A 22,392-nucleotide genomic window follows, 5' to 3' on the forward strand; every position below is an offset into this window, starting at 1 on the left:
CCCAATCCTCTTCTGGATCATCCAAATGCACACTAGCAAACTTCAGACAGGCCTGGACATGTACTGGCTTAAGCAGGGGGACACGTCTTGCACTGCAGGATTTGAGTCCCTGGCGGCGTAGTGTGTTACTGATGGTAGGCTTTGTTACTTTGGTCCCAGCTCTCTGCAGGTCATTCACTAGGTCCCCCCGTGTGGTTCTGGGATTTTTGCTCACCGTTCTTGTGATCATTTTGACCCCACGGCATGAGATCTTGCGTGGAGCCCCAGATCGAGGGAGATTATCAGTGGTCTTGTATGTCTTCCATTTCCTAATAATTGCTCCCACAGTTGATTTATTCAAACCAAGCTGCTTACCTATTGCAGATTCAGTCTTCCCAGCCTGGTGCAGGTCTACAATTTTGTTTCTGGTGTCCTTTGACAGCTCTTTGGTCTTGGCCATAGTGGAGTTTGGAGTGTGACTGTTTGAGGTTGTGGACAGGTGTCTTTTATACTGATAACAAGTTCAAACAGGTGCCATTAATACAGGTAACGAGTGGAGGACAGAGGAGCCTCTTAAAGAAGAAGTTACAGGTCTGTGAGAGTCACAAATCTTGCTTGTTTGTAGGTGACCAAATACTTATTTTCCACCATAATTTGCAAATAAATTCATTAAAAATCCTACAATGTGATTTTCTGGATTTTTTTTCTCAATTTGTCTGTCATAGTTGACGTGTACCAATGATGAAAATTACAGGCCTCTCTCATCTTTTTAAGTGGGAGAACTTGCACAATTGGTGGCTGACTAAATACTTTTTTTCCCCACTGTAAGGGCAGTGTACAATGCTGAATGGCTGCACAGAGCTGTAAATAAACTAACATTACACTGTAAATAAACTAACATTACACTGTAAATTGAGCAGAGGATGAGATCCTCAGATCCTCAGATCTCTAATCACAAGGTACCTCTCTCTCTCTCAATTCAATTTCAGTGTAAGGGCTTTATTGGCATGGGAAACGTATGTTAACATTGCCAAAGCAAGTGAAGTAGATAATAAACAAAAGTGAAATAAACAATAAATATTAACAGTAAACATTACACTCAGAAGTTTCAAAAGAATAAAGACATTTCAAATGTCATATTATGTCTATATACAGTGTTGTAACAATGTGCAAATAGTTAAAGTACAAATGGGAAAATAAATACACATAAATATGGGTTGTATTTACAATGGTGTTTGTTCTTCACTGGTTGCCCTTTTCTTGTGGCAACAGGTCACAAATCTTGCTGCTGTGATGGCACACTGTGGTTTTTCACCCAGTAGATAAGGGAGTTTATCAAAAGTTTGTTTTCAAATTCTTTGTGGATCGCTGTAATCTGAGGGAAATATGTGTCTCTAATATGGTCATACATTTGGCAGGAGGTTAGGAAGTGCAGCTCAGTTTCCACCTCATTTTGTGGGAAGTGTGCACATAGCCTGTCTTCTCTTGAGAGCCAGGTCTGCCTACGGCGGCCTTTCTCAATAGCAAGGCTATGCTCACTGAGTCTGTACATTGTCAAAGCTTTCCTTAAGTTTGGGTCAGTCACAGTGGTCAGGTATTCTGCCACTGTGTACTCTCTGTTTAGGGCCAAATAGCATTCTAGTTTGCTCTGTTTTTTTGTTAATTCTGTCCAATGTGTCAAGTAATTCTCTTTTTGTTTTCTCATGATTTGGTTGGGTCTAATTGTGTTGTTGTCCTGGGGCTCTGTGGGGTCTGCTTGTGTTTGTGAACAGAGCCCCAGGACCAGCTTGCTTAGGGGACTCTTCTCCAGGTTCATCTCTCTGTAGGTGATGGCTTTGTTATGGAAGGCTTGGGAATCGCTTCCTTTTAAGTGGTTATTGAATTTAACGGCTCTTTTCTGGATTTGGATAATTAGCGGGTATCGGCCTAATTCTGCTCTGCATGCATTATTTGGTGTTTTACGTTGTAATATAATAATAATATGCCATTTAGCAGACGCTTTTATCCAAAGCGACTTACAGTCATGCGTGCATACATTTTATTGTTGTACACTGAGGATATTTTTGCAGAATTCTGCATGCAGAGTCTCAATTTGGTGTTTGTCCCATTTTGTGAATTCTTGGTTGGTGAGCGGACCCCATACCTCACAACCATAAAGGGCAATGGGTTCTATAACTGATTAATGTATTTTTAGCCAGATCCTAATTGGTATGTCAAATTTTATGTTCCTTTTGATGGCATAGAACGCCCTTCTTGCCTTGTCTCTCAGATTGTTCACAGCTTTGTGGAAGTTACCTGTGGCGCTGATGTTTAGGCCGAGGTATGTATCGTTTTTTGTGTGCTCTAGGGCAACGGCGTCTAGATGGAATTTGTATTTGTGGTCCTGGCAACTGGACCTTTTTTGGAACACCATTATTTATGTCTTACTGAGATGTACTGTCAGGGCCCAGGTCTGACAGAATCTGTGCAGAAGATCTAGGTGCTGTTGTAGGTCCTCCTTGGTTTGTGATGGAAGCACCAGATCATCAGCAAACAGTAGACATTTGACTTCAGATTCTAGTAGGGTGAGGCCAGATGCTGCAGACTGTTCTAGTGCCCTCGCCAACTCGTTGATATGTAAGTTGAAGAGGGTGGGGCTTAAACTGCATCCCTGTCTCACCCCACGGCCCTGTGGAAAGAAATGTGTTTGTTCTTTGCCAATTTTAACCGCACACTTGTTGTTTGTGTACATGGATTTTATAATGTTGTATGTTTTTCCCCCAACACCACTTTCCATCAATTTGTATAGCAGACCCTCATGCCAAATTGAGTCAAACGTTTTTTGGAAATAAACAAAGCATGAGAAGACTTTGCCTTTGTTTTGGTTTGTTTTTTTGTCAATTAGGGTGTGCAGGATGAATACGTAGTTTGTCGTACGGTAATTCGGTAAACAAGCTAATTTGACATTTGCTCAGTACATTGTTTTCACTGAGGAAATGAACTAGTCTGCTGTTAATGGGCTTGCAAGTGGCGCAGCGGTCTAAGGCACTGCATCTCAGTGCTTGAGGTGTCACTACAGACCCCCTGGTTCGATTCCAGGCTGTATCACAACCGGCCGTGATTGGGAGTCCCATAGGGCGGCGCACAATTGGCCCAGCGTCGTCCGGGTTTGGCCGGTGTAGGCCGTCATTGTAAATAAGAATTTGTTCTTAACTGACTTGCCTAGTTAAATAAATAAAATAAAAATGATTATGCAGAAGATTTTCCCAAGGTTGCTGTTGACGCATATCCCACGGTAGTTATTGGGGTCAAATTTGTCTCCACTTTGTGGTTTGGGGTGATCAGTCCTTGGTTCCAAATATTGGAGAAGATGCCAGAGCTAAGGATGATGTTAAAGAGTTTAAGTACAGCCAATTGGAATTTGTGGTCTGTATATTTTATCATTCATTGAGGATACCATCAACACCACAGGCCTTTTTGGGTTGGAGGGTTTATATATTGTCCTGTAGTTCATTCAATGTAATTGGAGAATCCAGTGGGTTCTGGTAGTCTTTAATAGTTGATTCTAAGATTTGCATTTGATCATGTATATGTTTTTGCTGTTTGTTCTTTGTTATAGGGCCAAAAAGATTGGAGAAGTGGTTTACCCATACATCTCCGTTTTGGATAGATAGCTCTTCGTGTTGTTGTTTGTTTAGTGTTTTCCAATTTTTCCAGAAGTGGTTAGAGTCTATGGATTCTTCAATTACATTGAGCTGATTTCTGACGTGCTGTTCCTTCTTTTTCCGTAGTGTATTTCTGTATTGTTGTAGTGATTCACCATAGTGAAGGCGTAGGCTCAGGTTTTCTGGGTCTGTATGTTTTTGGTTGGATTCTTCATCAAACCATTTGTCATTGTTGTTAATTTTCTTAGGTTGTCTGCTTATCAAATATACTGTTTAGGTTTTCTACTGCCAAGTTTACACCTTCACTATTACAGTGGAACGTTTTGTCCAGGAAGTTGTCTAAAAGGGATTTAATTTGTTGTTGCCTAATAGTTTTTTGGTAGGTTTCTACACTACTTTCCTTCCATCTATAGCATTTCTTAATATTGTGCAGTTCCTTTGGCTTTGATGCCTCATGATTGAGTGGGGGAGGGAATGCTGTCACCTCCAGGTAGGTGTTTGTCCCCCTGTGTGCTGAGGGTGTCAGGTTCTTGTCCAGTTCTGGCATTTAGGTCGCCACAGACTAGTACATGTCCCTGGGTCTGGTAATGATTGATTTCCCCCTCCAGGATGGAGAAGCTGTCTTCATTAAAGTATGGGGATTCTAGTGGGGGGATATAGGTAGCACACAGGAGGACATTTTTCTCTGTTGAGATCATTTCCTTTTGAATTTCTAGCCAAATGTAAAATGTTCCTGTTTTGATTAATTTAATAGAGTGAGTTAGGTCTGCTCTATACCAAATTAGCCCCTGAGTCCCTTCCCTGTTTCACACCAAGTAGTTTGGTGGATGGGAATACCAGCTCTCTGTAACCTAGAGGGCAACCAGTGGGTCCATCTCCTCTATACCATGTTTCTTGTAGGATGACAATGTCTGTATTTCCAATTTCTTTGTTGTAGTCTGGGTTCCTGCTCTTTAGGCCAAAGGCAGATGACCTCAGGCCTTGGATATTCCAGGATGAAATAGTGCTTTGTGTTCCATAAAGTGTCTAATGTTGTTGGTCGTGTGGTTTGGCATCAGGCCAGTAATTGTGAGCAGAGCCTGCTGAGCATCTGGTACATGCCATTTGCTTGGGCTAGTGTAAGAGTGGGGGTTGGGCCTGTTTGCCTGCTCACGGCCTGGGCGTATGTGTGACTTTCATGTTGAGGCCCTCTTTGTGGGAGTGGGGGGCTTGGGGTGGGTAGGAGGGGCGTAGGTCTGATCTGAGGGGGCCTCAATGGGGTGTGGGCATGGTTGACTTGGGGGGGTGTTGATTGGTTGGGGTGGGGTTGTGGATGTTGCTGGTGATGCTGGTTTATACTGGAATAGTATAAAAGTAATCCTTCTACCCCCCCCCTCCCCCCCATTAAAAATAATAAAATAAAGTGGTTGTCCCACTGGCTATCATAAGTTGAATGCATCAATGTGTATTTCTGTGCAGCCATTCAGCATTGGCCCTTGGAGATGAGGAACAGCTTTTTATTGGCCCTTGGAGATGAGGAACAGCTTTTTATTGGCCCTTGGAGATGAGGAACAGCTTTTTATTGGCCCTTGGAGATGAGGAACAGCTTTTTATTGGCCCTTGGAGATGAGGAACAGCTTTTTATTCTCCCTTGGAGATGAGGAACAGCTTTTTATTGGCCCTTGGAGATGAGGAACAGCTTTTTATTGGCCCTTGGAGATGAGGAACAGCTTTTTATTGGCCCTTGGAGATGAGGAACAGCTTTTTATTGGCCCTTGGAGATGAGGAACAGCTTTTTATTGGCCCTTGGAGATGAGGAACAGCTTTTTATTGGCCCTTGGAGATGAGGAACAGCTTTTTATTGGCCCTTGGAGATGAGGAACAGCTTTTTATTGGCCCTTGGAGATGAGGAACAGCTTTTTATTGGCCCTTGGAGATGAGGAACAGCTTTTTATTGGCCCTTGGAGATGAGGAACAGCTTTTTATTGGCCCTTGGAGATGAGGAACAGCTTTTTATTGGCCCTTGGAGATGAGGAACAGCTTTTTCCAAGGCTTTAATCCTCTGTAGAGAGCAGAGAATACGTTGGTATGGTATGAGCCTCTACCCAGCCCCCATCATGATCCTAAATCACCCACCACCATGCTACACCTTTTTAACCACCCACCATGCTACACCTCTTTAATCACCCACCACCATGCTACACCTCTTTAATCACCCACCACCATGCTACACCTCTTTAATCACCCACCACCATGCTACACCTCTTTAACCACCCACCATGCTACACCTCTTTAATCACCCACCACCATGCTACACCTCTTTAATCACCCACCACCATGCTACACCTCTTTAATCACCCACCACCATGCTACACCTCTTTAACCACCCACCATGCTACACCTCTTTAATCACCCACCACCATGCTACACCTCTTTAATCACCCACCACCATGCTACACCTCTTTAATCACCCACCACCATGCTACACCTCTTTAACCACCCACCATGCTACACCTCTTTAATCACCCACCACCATGCTACACCTCTTTAATCACCCACCACCATGCTACACCTCTTTAATCACCCACCACCATGCTACACCTCTTTAATCACCCACCATGCTACACCTCTTTAATCACCCACCACCATGCTACACCTCTTTAATCACCCACCATCATGCTACACCTTTTTAATCACCCACCACCATGCTACACCTCTTTAATCACCCACCACCAAGCTACACCTCTTTAATCACCCACCATGCTACACCTCTTTAATCACCCACCATGCTACACCTCTTTAATCACCCACCATCATGCTACACCTTTTTAATCACCCACCACCATGCTACACCTCTTTAATCACCCACCATGCTACACCTCTTTAATCACCCACCATGCTACACCTCTTTAATCACCCACCATGCTACACCTCTTTAATCACCCACCATGCTACATCTCTTTAATCACCCACCATGCTGCACCTCATCCCTCTGGGGGTCCCACACACACAGACCACCAGTCACACCTCTAGTCCACATACTGACACTCTGCCTGACCTTCTGGCCTCTTGGCCTTTACCCCCGTGGTCAGTCCTTTACCCCCGTGGTCAGGCCTTTACCCCCGTGGTCAGTCCTTTACCCCCGTGGTCAGTCCTTTACCCCCGTGGTCAGTCCTTTACCCCCGTGGTCAAGCCTTTACCCCCGTGGTCAGTCCTTTACCCCCGTGGTCAGGCCTTTACCCCCGTGGTCAGTCCTTTACCCCCGTGGTCAGGCCTTTACCCCCGTGGTCAGTCCTTTACCCCCGTGGTCAGGCCTTTACCCCCGTGGTCAGTCCTTTACCCCCGTGGTCAGTCCTTTACCCCCGTGGTCAGTCCTTTACCCCCGTGGTCAGTCCTTTACCCCCGTGGTCAGTCCTTTACCCCCGTGGTCAGTCCTTTACCCCCGTGGTCAGTCCTTTACCCCCGTGGTCAGTCCTTTACCCCCGTGGTCAGTCCTTTACCCCCGTGGTCAGGCCTTTACCCCCGTGGTCAGGCCTTTACCCCCGTGGTCAGGCCTTTACCCCCGTGGTCAGTCCTATTGTCTCTTTAAATCCTGATGTCATGGAGCTATCACTGTAAGTTAGCGGTGTCCCGCATCATAACTTCTTGTTGTTGACTTCCTTTCAGACAGATATCCATGACGTCAGACAGATATCCATGACGTCAGACAGATATCCATGACGTCAGACAGATATCAATTACGTCAGACAGATATCCATTACGTGGATGATGAGGAAGGCTTGTAAAAATTTAAGGACTTCAGATGACCTGATATTTCACCTGATCCTGTCCTGTCCCAGCTATGGGTTTGTTGTTAGCCTGAAGCTAATGCTCCTTCGGTCCCTGTTCTTGTAACCTATAACATGTAACTCTACCCTGTCAAACCCTGTAAACCCCTGGGTCACAGTGCATGCAGCAGAGTACACCGTGTAACAGAGTGATGTGTCGTCAGAACCACTGGGCCAGCGTACCTTAGTCTTTCCCAGCTGCCAGTCTCTCTTGGCGGGGTCATATGACATCAACAGCTCTGTGCACCTCCCTCTCTGGTCGTCTGTTGGATGCTTGTCTTTCAGGATCATCCTGTACCTGCACAGGGAACAGAGACACAGACAGGTCAGACAGATCAGACACAGATCAGACAGGTCAGACAGATCAGACAGGTCAGACAGATCAGACACAGGTCAGACAGATCAGACAGGTCAGACAGATCAGACAGGTCAGACAGATCAGACAGATCAGACAGGTCAGACAGATCAGACAGGTCAGACACAGATCAGACAGATCAGACAGGTCAGACAGATCAGACAGGTCAGACAGATCAGACACAGGTCAGACAGATCAGACAGATCAGACACAGGTCAGACAGGTCAGACAGATCAGACAGGTCAGACAGATCAGACAGGTCAGACAGATCAGACAGGTCAGACAGATCAGACAGGTCAGACAGATCAGACACAGGTCTCAATGACCCAGGTGAACGCTGAGTCCTCGTGTTCTGCTGTTTTGTAAGAGGGAAGACAGACCAACATGAGCGTTGGTCGTGCGCAGCGGCGGCACAGTGGGGGCACAGCGGGGGCACAGTGGGGGCACAGCGGGGGCACAGTGGGGGCACAGCGGGGGCACAGTGGGTGGCCGTGCCATTGACTCTGATCACAGAGCATCCCCAGCGTTCGTCCACACCAAGCAGGTGATTCTACATGTTGAATCCCCAGCGTTCGTCCACACCAAGCAGGTGATTCTACATGTTGAATCCCCAGCGTTCGTCCACACCCAGCAGGTGATTCTACATGTTGAATCCCCAGCGTTCGTCGACACCCAGCAGGTGATTCTACATGTTGAATCCCCAGCGTTCGTCCACACCCAGCAGGTGATTCTACATGTTGAATCCCCAGCGTTCGTCCACACCCAGCAGGTTATTCTACATGTTGAATCCCCAGCGTTCGTCCACACCCAGCAGGTTATTCTACATGTTGAATCCCCAGCGTTCGTCGACACCAAGCAGGTGATTCTACATGTTGAATCCTCGGCGTTCGTCCACACCAAGCAGGTTATCTACTGTGCACGGGAGATGGTCTGTCTTCCCTGTAAAAGATAATTGTCAGTTTTTCTCACCTGCTGTAGAAGTCTGTAAAGGTCCTGCGGACAGGGAACCCAGCCCTGCGGATCTTCACTGTCTCCAACATCCCAGAATACCTCAGCTGGTTCAGGACCACTTCTGGGTCAAACATGTTGGCGTTCTGAGAAGTGAAAAACATACAGAATTACTTTTCAACTCTAACTCAACAGCAGCCGTCAGATGACTGGACAGAAGTATAGCTGACGGTACTCTGCTTGCCTTACAGAGGGACAAGGTGTTTAGAGGAGCTAGATCCTTACAACTCACAGGAACCTTTCAGTCCGGTATAATCAACTCTATTGTTCTCAGGTGCTCTGTTCTGACTGCGTCATGTTGTTCCTCAGTGCTGGTTATCACACTGCACAATCACTGAACTCTGATTCACATCTCACCGGCTGTGGCTGTGGCTGTGTATGGTGTGTGTGTGTGTGTCTGTGTGTATAGTGTGTGTGTGTGTGTATGTCTGTGTGTATGGTGTGTGTGTGTGTGTGTGTGTGTATGGTGTGTGTGTGTGTCTGTGTGTATGGTGTGTGTGTGTGTGTCTGTGTGTATGGTGTGTGTGTGTGTGTGTGTCTGTGTGTATGGTGTGTGTGTGTGTCTGTGTGTATGGTGTGTGTGTGTCTATGTGTATGGTGTGTGTGTGTGTCTGTGTGTATTGTGTGTGTCTGTGCGTGTGTATGGTGTGTGTGTGTCTGTGTGTATGGTGTGTGTGTGTGTCTGTGTGTATGGTGTTTGTCTGTGTGTGTATGGTGTGTGTGTGCCTGTGTGTATGGTGTGTGTGTGTGTGTGTATGGTGTGTGTCTGTGTGTGTGTGTGTGTGGTGTGTGTGTGTGTGTATGGTGTGTCTGTGTGTATATGGTGTGTGTGTGTCTGTGTGTGTGGTGTGTGGTGTGTGTATATGGTGTGTGTCTGTGTGTGTGTGTGTGGTGTGTGTCTGTGTGTGTCTGTGTGTGTGTATGGTGTACCCTACCATCAGGCATGTTATCAACCTGTGTTAAAACAGCATTCCCTGTGGTACAGCTAAACCCTCAGAGACAACAGCATTCCCTGTGGTACAGCTAAACCCTCAGAGACAACAGCATTCCCTGTAGTACAGCTAAACCCCCAGAGACAACAGCATTCCCTGTGGTACAGCTAAACCCTCAGAGACAACAGCATTCCCTGTGGTACAGCTAAACCCCCAGACAGGACAACAGCATTCCCTGTGGTGCAGCTAAACCCCCAGACAGGACAACAGCATTCCCTGTGGTACAGCTAAACCCTCAGAGACAACAGCATTCCCTGTGGTGCAGCTAAACCCTCAGAGACAACAGCATTCCCTGTGGTACAGCTAAACTCCTAGACAGGACAACAGCATTCCCTGTGGTACAGCTAAACCCTCAGAGGCAACAGCATTCCCTGTGGTGCAGCTAAACCCTCAGAGACAACAGCATTCCCTGTGGTACAGTTAAACCCTCAGAGACAACAGCATTCCCTGTGGTACAGCTAAACCCTCAGAGACAACAGCATTCCCTGTGGTACAGCTAAACCCCCAGACAGGACAACAGCATTCCCTGTGGTACAGCTAAACCCCCAGACAGGACAACAGCATTCCCTGTGGTACAGCTAAACCCTCAGAGACAACAGCATTCACTGTGGTACAGCTAAACCCTCAGAGACAACAGCATTCCCTGTGGTGCAGCTAAACCCTCAGAGACAACAGCATTCCCTGTGGTACAGCTAAACCCTCAGAGACAACAGCATTCCCTGTGGTACAGCTAAACCCCTAGACAGGACAACAGCATTCCCTGTGGTACAGCTAAACCCTCAGAGACAACAGCATTCCCTGTGGTACAGCTAAACCTCCAGACAGGACAACAGCATTCCCTGTGGTACAGCTAAACCCCCAGAGACAACAGCATTCCCCGTGGTACAGCTAAACCCCCAGACAGGACAACAGCATTCCCTGTGGTACAGCTAAACCCTCAGAGACAACAGCATTCCCTGTGGTACAGCTAAACCCCCAGACAGGACAACAGCATTCCCTGTGGTACAGCTAAACATCTAGACAGGACAACAGCATTCCCTGTGGTACAGCTAAACCCTCAGAGACAACAGCATTCCCTGTGGTACAGCTAAACCCTCAGAGACAACAGCATTCCCTGTGGTACAGCTAAACCCTCAGAGACAACAGCATTCCCTGTGGTACAGCTAAACCCCCAGACAGGACAACAGCATTCCCTGTGGTACAGCTAAACATCTAGACAGGACAACAGCATTCCCTGTGGTACAGCTAAACCCTCAGAGACAACAGCATTCCCTGTGGTACAGCTAAACCCTCAGAGACAACAGCATTCCCTGTGGTACAGCTAAACCCCTAGACAGGACAACAGCATTCCCTGTGGTACAGCTAAACCCCCAGAGACAACAGCATTCCCTGTGGTACAGCTAAACCCCCAGACAGGACAACAGCATTCCCTGTGGTACAGCTAAACCCTCAGAGACAACAGCATTCCCTGTGGTACAGCTAAACCCCCAGACAGGACAACAGCATTCCCTGTGGTACAGCTAAACCCTCAGAGACAACAGCATTCCCTGTGGTACAGCTAAACCCCCAGACAGGACAACAGCATTCCCTGTGGTACAGCTAAACCCCCAGACAGGACAACAGCATTCCCTGTGGTACAGCTAAACCCCCAGACAGGACAACAGCATTCCCTGTGGTACAGCTAAACCCTCAGAGACAACAGCATTCCCTGTGGTACAGCTAAACCCCCAGAGACAACAGCATTCCCTGTGGTACAGCTAAACCCTCAGAGACAACAGCATTCCCTGTGGTACAGCTAAACCCCCAGACAGGACAACAGCATTCCCTGTGGTACAGCTAAACCCTCAGAGACAACAGCATTCCCTGTGGTACAGCTAAACCCCCAGAGACAACAGCATTCCCTGTGGTACAGCTAAACCCCCAGACAGGACAAAAGCATTCCCTGTGGTGCAGCTAAACCCTCAGAGACAACAGCATTCCCTGTGGTACAGCTAAACCCCCAGACAGGACAACAGCATTCCCTGTGGTACAGCTAAACCCTCAGAGACAACAGCATTCCCTGTGGTACAGCTAAACCCCCAGAGACAACAGCATTCCCTGTGGTACAGCTAAACCCCCAGACAGGACAAAAGCATTCCCTGTGGTGCAGCTAAACCCTCAGAGACAACAGCATTCCCTGTGGTACAGCTAAACCCCCAGAGACAACAGCATTCCCTGTGGTACAGCTAAACCCCCAGACAGGACAACAGCATTCCCTGTGGTACAGCTAAACCCCCAGAGACAACAGCATTCCCTGTGGTACAGCTAAACCCCCAGACAGGACAACAGCATTCCCTGTGGTACAGCTAAACCCCCAGAGACAACAGCATTCCCTGTGGTACAGCTAAACCCCCAGACAGGACAACAGCATTCACTGTGGTACAGCTAAACCCCCAGAGACAACAGCATTCCCTGTGGTAAAGCTAAACCCCCAGACAGGACAACAGCATTCCCTGTGGTACAGCGAAACCCCCAAACAGGACAACAGCATTCCCTGTGGTACAGCTAAACCCTCAGAGACAACAGCATTCCCTGTGGTACAGCTAAACCCTCAGAGACAACAGCATTCCCTGTGGTACAGCTAAACCCCTAGACAGGACAACAGCATTCCCTGTGGTACAGCTAAACCCTCAGAGACAACAGCATTCCCTGTGGTACAGCTAAACCCCCAGACAGGACAACAGCATTCCCTGTGGTACAGCTAAACCCCCAGAGACAACAGCATTCCCTGTGGTACAGCTAAACCCCCAGACAGGACAACAGCATTCCCTGTGGTACAGCTAAACCCTCAGAGACAACAGCATTCCCTGTGGTACAGCTAAACCCCCAGACAGGACAACAGCATTCCCTGTGGTACAGCTAAACCCTCAGAGACAACAGCATTCCCTGTGGTACAGCTAAACCCTCAGAGACAACAGCATTCCCTGTGGTACAGCTAAACCCCCAGACAGGACAACAGCATTCCCTGTGGTACAGCTAAACCCCTAGACAGGACAACAGCATTCCCTGTGGTACAGCTAAACCCTCAGAGACAACAGCATTCCCTGTGGTACAGCTAAACCCTCAGAGACAACAGCATTCCCTGTGGTACAGCTAAACCCTCAGAGACAACAGCATTCCCTGTGGTACAGCTAAACCCCTAGACAGGACAACAGCATTCCCTGTGGTACAGCTAAACCCCCAGAGACAACAGCATTCCCTGTGGTACAGCTAAACCCCCAGACAGGACAACAGCATTCCCTGTGGTACAGCTAAACCCTCAGAGACAACAGCATTCCCTGTGGTACAGCTAAACCCCCAGACAGGACAACAGCATTCCCTGTGGTACAGCTAAACCCTCAGAGACAACAGCATTCCCTGTGGTAAAGCTAAACCCCCAGACAGGACAACAGCATTCCCTGTGGTACAGCTAAACCCCCAGACAGGACAACAGCATTCCCTGTGGTACAGCTAAACCCCCAGACAGGACAACAGCATTCCCTGTGGTACAGCTAAACCCCCAGAGACAACAGCATTCCCTGTGGTACAGCTAAACCCTCAGAGACAACAGCATTCCCTGTGGTACAGCTAAACCCCCAGAGACAACAGCATTCCCTGTGGTACAGCTAAACCCCCAGACAGGACAACAGCATTCCCTGTGGTACAGCTAAACCCTCAGAGACAACAGCATTCCCTGTGGTACAGCTAAACCCCCAGAGACAACAGCATTCCCTGTGGTACAGCTAAACCCCCAGACAGGACAACAGCATTCCCTGTGGTGCAGCTAAACCCTCAGAGACAACAGCATTCCCTGTGGTACAGCTAAACCCCCAGAGACAACAGCATTCCCTGTGGTACAGCTAAACCCCCAGACAGGAGAACAGCATTCCCTGTGGTACAGCTAAACCCCCAGAGACAACAGCATTCCCTGTGGTACAGCTAAACCCCCAGACAGGACAACAGCATTCCCTGTGGTACAGCTAAACCCCCAGAGACAACAGCATTCCCTGTGGTACAGCTAAACCCCCAGACAGGAGAACAGCATTCCCTGTGGTACAGCTAAACCCCCAGAGACAACAGCATTCCCTGTGGTACAGCTAAACCCCCAGACAGGACAACAGCATTCCCTGTGGTACAGCTAAACCCCCAGAGACAACAGCATTCCCTGTGGTACAGCTAAACCCCCAGACAGGAGAACAGCATTCCCTGTGGTACAGCTAAACCCCCAGAGACAACAGCATTCCCTGTGGTACAGCTAAACCCCCAGACAGGACAACAGCATTCCCTGTGGTACAGCTAAACCCCCAGAGACAACAGCATTCCCTGTGGTACAGCTAAACCCCCAGACAGGACAACAGCATTCCCTGTGGTACAGCTAAATCCCCAGAGACAACAGCATTCCCTGTGGTAAAGCTAAACCCCCAGACAGGACAACAGCATTCCCTGTGGTACAGCTAAACCCCCAGACAGGACAACAGCATTCCCTGCTGTACAGCTAAACCCCCAGAGACAACAGCATTCCCTGTGGTAAAGCTAACCCCCCCGACAGGACAACAGCATTCCCTGTGGTAAAGCTAAACCCCCAGACAGGACAACAGGTTTCCCTGTGGTACAGCTAAACCCCCAGAGACAACAGCATTCCCTGTGGTACAGCTAAACCCCCAGAGACAACAGCATTCCCTGTGGTACAGCTAAACCCCCAGAGACAAAAGCATTCCCTGTGGTACAGCTAAACCCCCAGAGACAACAGCATTCCCTGTGGTGCAGCTAAACCCCCAGACATGACAACAGCATTCCCTGTGGTACAGCTAAACCCCCAGAGACAACAGCATTCCCTGTAGTACAGCTAAACCCCCAGAGACAACAGCATTCCCTGTGGTACAGCTAAACCCCCAGAGACAACAGCATTCCCTTTGGTACAGCTAAACCCTCAGAGACAACAGCATTCCCTGTGGTACAGCTAAACCCCCAGAGACAACAGCATTCCCTGTGGTACAGCTAAACCCCCAGACAGGACAACAGCATTCCCTGTGGTACAGCAAACCCCCAGAGACAACAGCATTCCCTGTGGTACAGATAAACCCCCAGACAGGACAACAGCATTCCCTGTGGTAAAGCTAACCCCCCAGAGACAACAGCATTCCCTGTGGTACAGCTAAACCCCCAGACAGGACAACAGCATTCCCTGTGGTACAGCTAAACCCCCAGAGACAACAGCATTCCATGTGGTAAAGCTAAACCCCCAGACAGGACAACAGCATTCCCTGTGGTACAGCTAAACCCCCAGACAGGACAACAGCATTCCCTGTGGTACAGCTAAACCCCCAGAGACAACAGCATTCCCTGTGGTAAAGCTAACCCCCCCTACAGGACAACAGCATTCCCTGTGGTGCAGCTAAACCCCCAGACAGGACAACAGCATTCCCTGTGGTACAGCTAAACCCCCAGAGACAACAGCATTCCCTGTGGTACAGCTAAACCCCCAGAGACAACAGCATTCCCTGTGGTACAGCTAAACCCCCAGAGACAACAGCATTCCCTGTGGTAAAGCTAAACCCCCAGAGACAACAGCATTCCCTGTGGTACAGCTAAACCCTCAGAGATAACAGCATTCCCTGTGGTACAGCTAAACCCCCAGACAGGACAACAGCATTCCCTTTGGTACAGCTAAACCCTCAGAGACAACAGCATTCCCTGTGGTACAGCTAAACCCTCAGAGACAACAGCATTCCCTGTGGTACAGCTAAACCCCCAGAGACAACAGCATTCCCTGTGGTACAGCTAAACCCCCAGACAGGACAACAGCATTCCCTGTGGTACAGCTAAACCCCCAGAGACAACAGCATTCCCTTTGGTACAGTTAAAACCCCAGACAGGACAACAGCATTCCCTTTGGTACAGCTAAACCCTCAGAGACAACAGCATTCCCTGTGGTACAGCTAAACCCCCAGAGACAACAGCATTCCCTGTGGTGCAGCTAAACCCCCAGACAGGACAACAGCATTCCCTGTGGTACAGCTAAACCCCCAGAGACAACAGCATTCCCTGTGGTAAAGCTAAACCCCCAGAGACAACAGCATTCCCTGTGGTACAGCTAAACCCCCAGACAGGACAACAGCATTCCCTGTGGTACAGCTAAACCCCCAGAGACAACAGCATTCCCTTTGGTACAGTTAAACCCCCAGAGACAACAGCATTCCCTTTGGTACAGCTAAACCCCCAGAGACAACAGCATTCCCTGTGGTACAGCTAAACCCCCAGACAGGACAACAGCATTCCCTGTGGTAAAGCTAAACCCCCAGAGACAACAGCATTCCCTGTGGTACAGCTAAACCCCCAGAGACAACAGCATTCCCTGTGGTACAGCTAAACCCCCAGACAGGACAACAGCATTCCCTGTGGTACAGCTAAACCCCCAGACAGGACAACAGCATTCCCTGTGGTAAAGCTAATCCCCCAGAGACAACAGCATTCCCTTTGGTACAGCTAAACCCCCAGAGACAACAGCATTCCATGTGGTACAGCTAAACCCCTAGACAGGACAACAGCATTCCCTGTGGTACAGCAAACCCCCAGAGACAACAGCATTCCATGTGGTACAGCTAAACCCCTAGACAGGACAACAGCATTCCCTGTGGATAAATTCCCAGCATGTGTCAATGTAATTACTGAGGCGGGTTTAGGGTAATTAAATATGGTGTGGCTGAAGGGTGGGTGGTGATTTGAATAAAGACAAAAAAAATACCTTAAAAAATCCATAAATGTATAATTCTCGTGTAATTTATATCTATAGGCTACATTGAGGTTTTTCTTTCATTATTTGAGGCTATCTGACATTAGCTTTAGGGCCCAACTTTATACGCGGCAAATAGCCTACTGCTTTTGGGAAAGGGCAGAAAAAGTTCATGTCGATCCAAGGAGGCAAAAAGGACAATGTCAGAGTTGAATTCAATAAAAGAAAAGCTGTGAAATGGAGAGTTGACAATAAAGAGAAGGGAGGGCCAGAAAAGTCATGTTGGGAAAGATTAGGTGAAGTGGTAGAAGAGGATGATATCAGTGCTGCTGTGTTCTGTGTGATGATGTGAGGCTCTGTACAAATTAGACGGTCACAAGACGGGGACTTCAGACAGGCCTATGCCATGTCAAGGGAACTGTAGCCTACTGTTCAGATGGGTTAAATGGAAACTGAAATCTGGACACTGACTATAGGTCTATAACCTCTCACATAGTCTTAATATTTACTCCTGCAGAATTAAGCATTTCTTGCAGTAAAACGATACACCAAATGTAGGCTACCTTTTGACTTTAGGATCGGTAACAGGAGTGGAGAAATAGGATTGATTTCTTTCAGCATCTTGAGAGAATGTGAAGTTAAGGACTGTCTGTAGAGGTGCTGTCTTTACCAGCATCATAAAAGCCGATAGTATTTCAACCACATAAAATAACTTCACCAATGTCAACTATACTGAACAAAGATATAAACGCAACATGCAACAATTTCAAAGATTTTACTGAGTTACAGCTCATATAAGGAAATCAGTCAATTGAAATAAATTCATTAGGCCCTAATCTATAGATTTCACATGACTGGGAATACCAGTCAGTATCTGGTGTGACCACCATTTGCCTCATGCAGCGCGACACATCTCCTTCGCATAGAGTTGATTGTGGCCTGTGGAATGTTGTCCCACTCCTCTTCAATGGCTGTGCGAAGTTGCTGGATATTGGTGGGAACTGGAACACGCTGTTGTACACATCAATCCAGAGCATCCCAAACATGCTCAATGGGTGACATGTCTGGTGAGTATGCAGACCATGGAAGAACTGGGACATGTTCAGGAATTGTGTACAGATACATTTGCTGTTTGTTTTGGTTGTATTGAAGGAGTACATTTAGCTGTTGAAAATATACATTATATATTTAGAAGAACAGCAACAACATCTCAATTGAAGTCACCAAAAAACAAACAAAGGAACATTTTTAAGGATTACTGGATTGACAAGGATTGCAAAATTCTGAAGACAGACTTAAGGACGGCCCCATGTCGCGAGGATCTGTACACAATTCCTGGAAGCTGAAAATGTCCCAGTTCTCCCATGGCCTGCATACTCACCAGATGTCACTCATTGAGAATGTTTGGAATGCTCTGGATCGACGTGTATGACAGCATGTTCCATTTGCCGACAATATCCAGCATCAGATGACCTGGCCTCCACAATCCCCCGACCTCAACCCAATTGAGATGGTTTGGGATGAGTCGGACGGCAGAGTGAAGGAAAAGCAGCCAACAAGTGCTCAGCATATGTGGGAACTCCTTCAAGACGGTTGGAAATGAATTCCAGGTGAAGCTGGTTGAGAGAATGCCAAGAGTGTGCAAAGCTGTCATCAAGGCAAAGGGTGGCTATTTGAAGAATCTCAAATATAAAATATATTTTGATTTGTTTAACACTTTTTTGGTTACTACATGATTCCATATGTGTTATTTCATAGTATTGATGTCTTCACTATTATTATACAATGTAGAAAATAGTAAAAATAAAGAAAAACCCTTGAATGAGTAGGTGTGTCCAAACTTTTCACTGGTATGTAAATAAGGTATTTCTGTTTTTTTATTTTGAATATATTTGCAAACGTTTCTAAAAACCGGTTTTCTCTTTGTCATTATGGGGTATTGTGTGTAGATTGCTGAGTAAAAAAATATTTGTATCCATTTTAGAATAAGGCTGTAACGTAACAAAATGTGGAAAAAGGGAAGGGATCTGAACACTTGCATATCTGTATTCCCAGTCATGTGAAATCCATAGATTAGGGTCTAATTTATTTATTTAAATTGACTGATTTCCTTATATGAACTGTAACTCAGTAAAAACGTTGAAATTGTTGCATGTTGCATTTATATTTTTGTTCATCGTATATATTCTAAAAACATTTAACAACACTAGGCCAATGAAAGAGTACATAGATATAACATGTAACAACACTAGGCCAATGAAAGAGTACATAGATATAACATTTAACAACACTAGGCCAATGAAAGAGTACATAGATATAACATGTAACAACACTAGGCCAATGAAAGAGTACATAGATATAACATTGAACATTTAAATGTAACATTTAAAAACACTTGGCTCTCCCAGCTGACGGGATCTTACCAAAAAACATGTCCAATAGTGATTGAATTTCTTAAGTTTGGATTCCTTTTTGGAATCCATCTGTGCTGTTTTGGGCCCATCTGGATGATTTAGGGATGTAGTACTGCTTACTGGGTTTCGTATATATCTTTTATTTTGAGGAACACCGTTTTTTGGCTGTGTTCAGACAGAGGGGTCAGTGATTTGGCTGTGTTCAGACAGAGGGGTCAGTGATTTGGCTGTGTTCAGACAGAGGGGTCAGACAGAGGGGTCAGTGATTTGTCTGTGTTCAGACAGAGGGGTCAGTGATTTGGCTGTGTTCAGACAGAGGGGTCAGTGTTTTGGCTGTGTTCAGACAGAGGGGTCAGTGATTTGGCTGTGTTCAGACAGAGGGGTCAGTGTTTTGGCTGTGTTCAGACAGAGGGGTCAGTGATTTGGCTGTGTTCAGACAGAGGGGTCAGTGTTTTGGCTGTGTTCAGACAGAGGGGTCAGTGATTTGGCTGTGTTCAGACAGAGGGGTCAGTGGTTTGGCTGTGTTCAGACAAAGGGGTCAGACAGAGGGGTCAGTGGTTTGGCTGTGTTCAGACAGAGGGGGATTTGGCGGTGTTCAGACAAAAGGGTCAGACAGAGGGGTCAGTGATTTGGCTGTGTTCAGAAAGGGGGGTCAGTGGTTTGGCTGTGTTCAGACAGAGGGGTCAGACAGAGGGGTCAGTGATTTGGTCATCACTTTTTGGACATAGTCCCCACATTTTAGTGCACCAAAAGTATTGGGACAAATTAACTTATGTGTATTAAAGTAGTAAAAAGTTAAGTATTTGGTCCCATTAGTATTTGGTCCCATATTCACAGCATGCAATGACTACATCAAGCTTGTGACTCTACAAACTTGTTGGATGCATTTGCTGTTTGTTTCGGTTGTGTTTCAGATTATTTTGTGCCCAATAGAAATGAATGGTTCACTCTTAGAAAAAAGGGTTCCAAAACGTTTCTTCGGCTGTCCCCATAAGAGAACCCTTTTGGGTTCCAGGTAGAACCCTTTTGGGTTCCAGGTAGAACCCTTTTGGGTTCCAGGTAGAACCCTCTGTGGAAAGGATTCTACATGGAACAGTAACAGACTAGTTCCAGTTCAGTAGCTTGTGGTTGTGATGAATACTGAATGACCCACCTTGTCCATGTTGGGTTTGATGCAGCGCACAAAGAAAGGGTTGGAGGCACTCAGTGTGTTCATCAGGAATGGAGAGAGTCCTGCAGAAACACAACAACACATCTAGATATAGATACAGAATCACAAACACAACAACACATCTAGATCTGGCCTCCGAGGGCCCTCACCTCCTGCTGACCAGGGTGTTTACAGGATCTGGCCTCCGAGGGCCCTCATCTCCTGCTGACCAGGGTGTTTACAGGATCTGGCCTCCGAGGGCCCTCATCTCCTGCTGAATTCTCTCTCTCTCTCTCTCTCTCTCTCTCTCTCTCTCTCTCTCTCTCTCTCTCTCTCTCTCTCTCTCTCTCTCTCTCTCTCTCTCTCTCTCTCTCTCTCTCTCTCTCTCTCTCTCTCTCTCTCTCTCTCTCTCTCTCTCTCTCTCTCTCTCTCTCTCTCTCTCTCTCTCTCTCTCTCTCTCTCTCTCTCTCTCTCTCTCTCACACTTTAAGACACAAACAAAAGACTATTCAAAACTCTTGGGGAAAATGTCAACCTCATCATGTCAAGGCAATCCTTATCATGGCATAGCCAAAAGGATTCTGTGACTCTACAGTATAGTGAAGGTTAAGGTTAGAGGTCAGAGGTTGACCATGCTCCTCTGTGATTGGTCCTTACCCTGAACTGAGAGCTGACGGTGGGTTTGGGGTTATGGATAGTGGTTCTCACCCTGAACTGAGAGCTGACGGTGGGTTTGCGTCTGGCCGTCCCCATCTTCAGGGTCTCCTCTCCGTTCCTGCTCCCAACACGCTCAAACAGGTCATAGATGAAGTCAAGCCTGAAGGACAGAACAAACATGTTCAACATTCTCTGAACGTAAACACAGTGGAGTGACTATAGTAGTGTCAGTGTATTACTCTGAACGTAAACAGCACACACACACACACACACCTGCTGTCTTTGAGCATGTTTAAGATGTCATCTCTGAAGGTGTCTCTGTTCTTCTGGAGGACCCCTCTCACGTCATACAGAACCTGACAGAGGGAGGGTTAGAGACATGTTCCGGGGTGACAGGGCAGTGTGTTACCGTATGTAATGGTAGCTCCGGGGTGACAGGGCAGTGTGTTACCGTATGTAATGGCAGCTCCGGGGTGACAGGGCAGTGTGTTACTGTATGTAATGGTAGCTCCGGGGTGACAGGGCAGTGTGTTACCGTATGTAATGGCAGCTCCGGGGTGACAGGGCAGTGTGTTACTGTATGTAATGGCAGCTCCGGGGTGACAGGGCAGTGTGTTACCGTATGTAATGGCAGCTCCGGGGTGACAGGGCAGTGTGTTACTGTATGTAATGGTAGCTCCGGGGTGACAGGGCAGTGTGTTACTGTATGTAATGGCAGCTCCGGGGTGACAGGGCAGTGTGTTACTGTATGTAATGGTAGCTCCGGGGTGACAGGGCAGTGTGTTACTGTATGTAATGGCAGCTCCGGGGTGACAGGGCAGTGTGTTACTGTATGTAATGGCAGCTCCGGGGTGACAGGGCAGTGTGTTACTGTATGTAATGGTAGCTCCGGGGTGACAGGGCAGTGTGTTACTGGTGACAGGGCAGTGTGTTACTGTATGTAATGGCAGCTCCGGGGTGACAGGGCAGTGTGTTACTGTATGTAATGGCAGCTCCGGGGTGACAGGGCAGTGTGTTACTGAATGTAATGGTAGCTCCGGGGTGACAGGGCAGTGTGTTACCGTATGTAATGGTAGCTCCGGGGTGACAGGGCAGTGTGTTACCGTATGTAATGGTAGCTCCGGGGTGACAGGGCAGTGTGTTACCGTATGTAATGGCAGCTCCGGGGTGACAGGGCAGTGTGTTACCGTATGTAATGGCAGCTCCGGGGTGACAGGGCAGTGTGTTACCGTATGTAATGGCAGCTCCGGGGTGACAGGGCAGTGTGTTACCGTATGTAATGGTAGCTCCGGGGTGACAGGGCAGTGTGTTACCGTATGTAATGGCAGCTCCGGGGTGACAGGGCAGTGTGTTACCGTATGTAATGGCAGCTCCGGGGTGACAGGGCAGTGTGTTACCGTATGTAATGGCAGCTCCGGGTGACAGGGCAGTGTGTTACTGTATGTAATGGCAGCTCCGGGGTGACAGGGCAGTGTGTTACTGTATGTAATGGCAGCTCCGGGGTGACAGGGCAGTGTGTTACCGTATGTAATGGCAGCACTCACAGGGCAGTGTGTTACCTGTATGTAATGGCAGCATACCGACGGCTGACTAGGGCAGGGAGTTACCGCCCCCCCCCCCCCTATGTCATGGCCAGC

The 22,392-nt window shown here is 47.5% G+C and overlaps 1 pseudogene across 1 annotated transcript in view; it reads right to left on the reverse strand.

The window, feature by feature from the left end:
* Positions 1-21,111, reverse strand: part of LOC311113972 (unconventional myosin-X-like) — a 67,875-nt pseudogene extending 46,764 nt beyond the window's left edge. The window contains exons 1-5 of the transcript XR_014615182.1: positions 21,029-21,111; positions 20,807-20,915; positions 20,103-20,182; positions 8,754-8,878; positions 7,613-7,727 (exon numbers count right to left, since the gene is read on the reverse strand). The product of XR_014615182.1 is annotated as an unconventional myosin-X-like (transcript). The remainder of the gene's footprint in view (positions 1-7,612; positions 7,728-8,753; positions 8,879-20,102; positions 20,183-20,806; positions 20,916-21,028) is intronic.
* Between the last annotated feature and the right edge of the window lie 1,281 nt (positions 21,112-22,392).

Source organism: Coregonus lavaretus (assembly GCF_964263955.1).
Source record: "Coregonus lavaretus genome assembly, contig: HAP1_SCAFFOLD_2877, whole genome shotgun sequence".
NCBI classification, from domain to species: Eukaryota; Metazoa; Chordata; class Actinopteri; order Salmoniformes; family Salmonidae; genus Coregonus; species Coregonus lavaretus.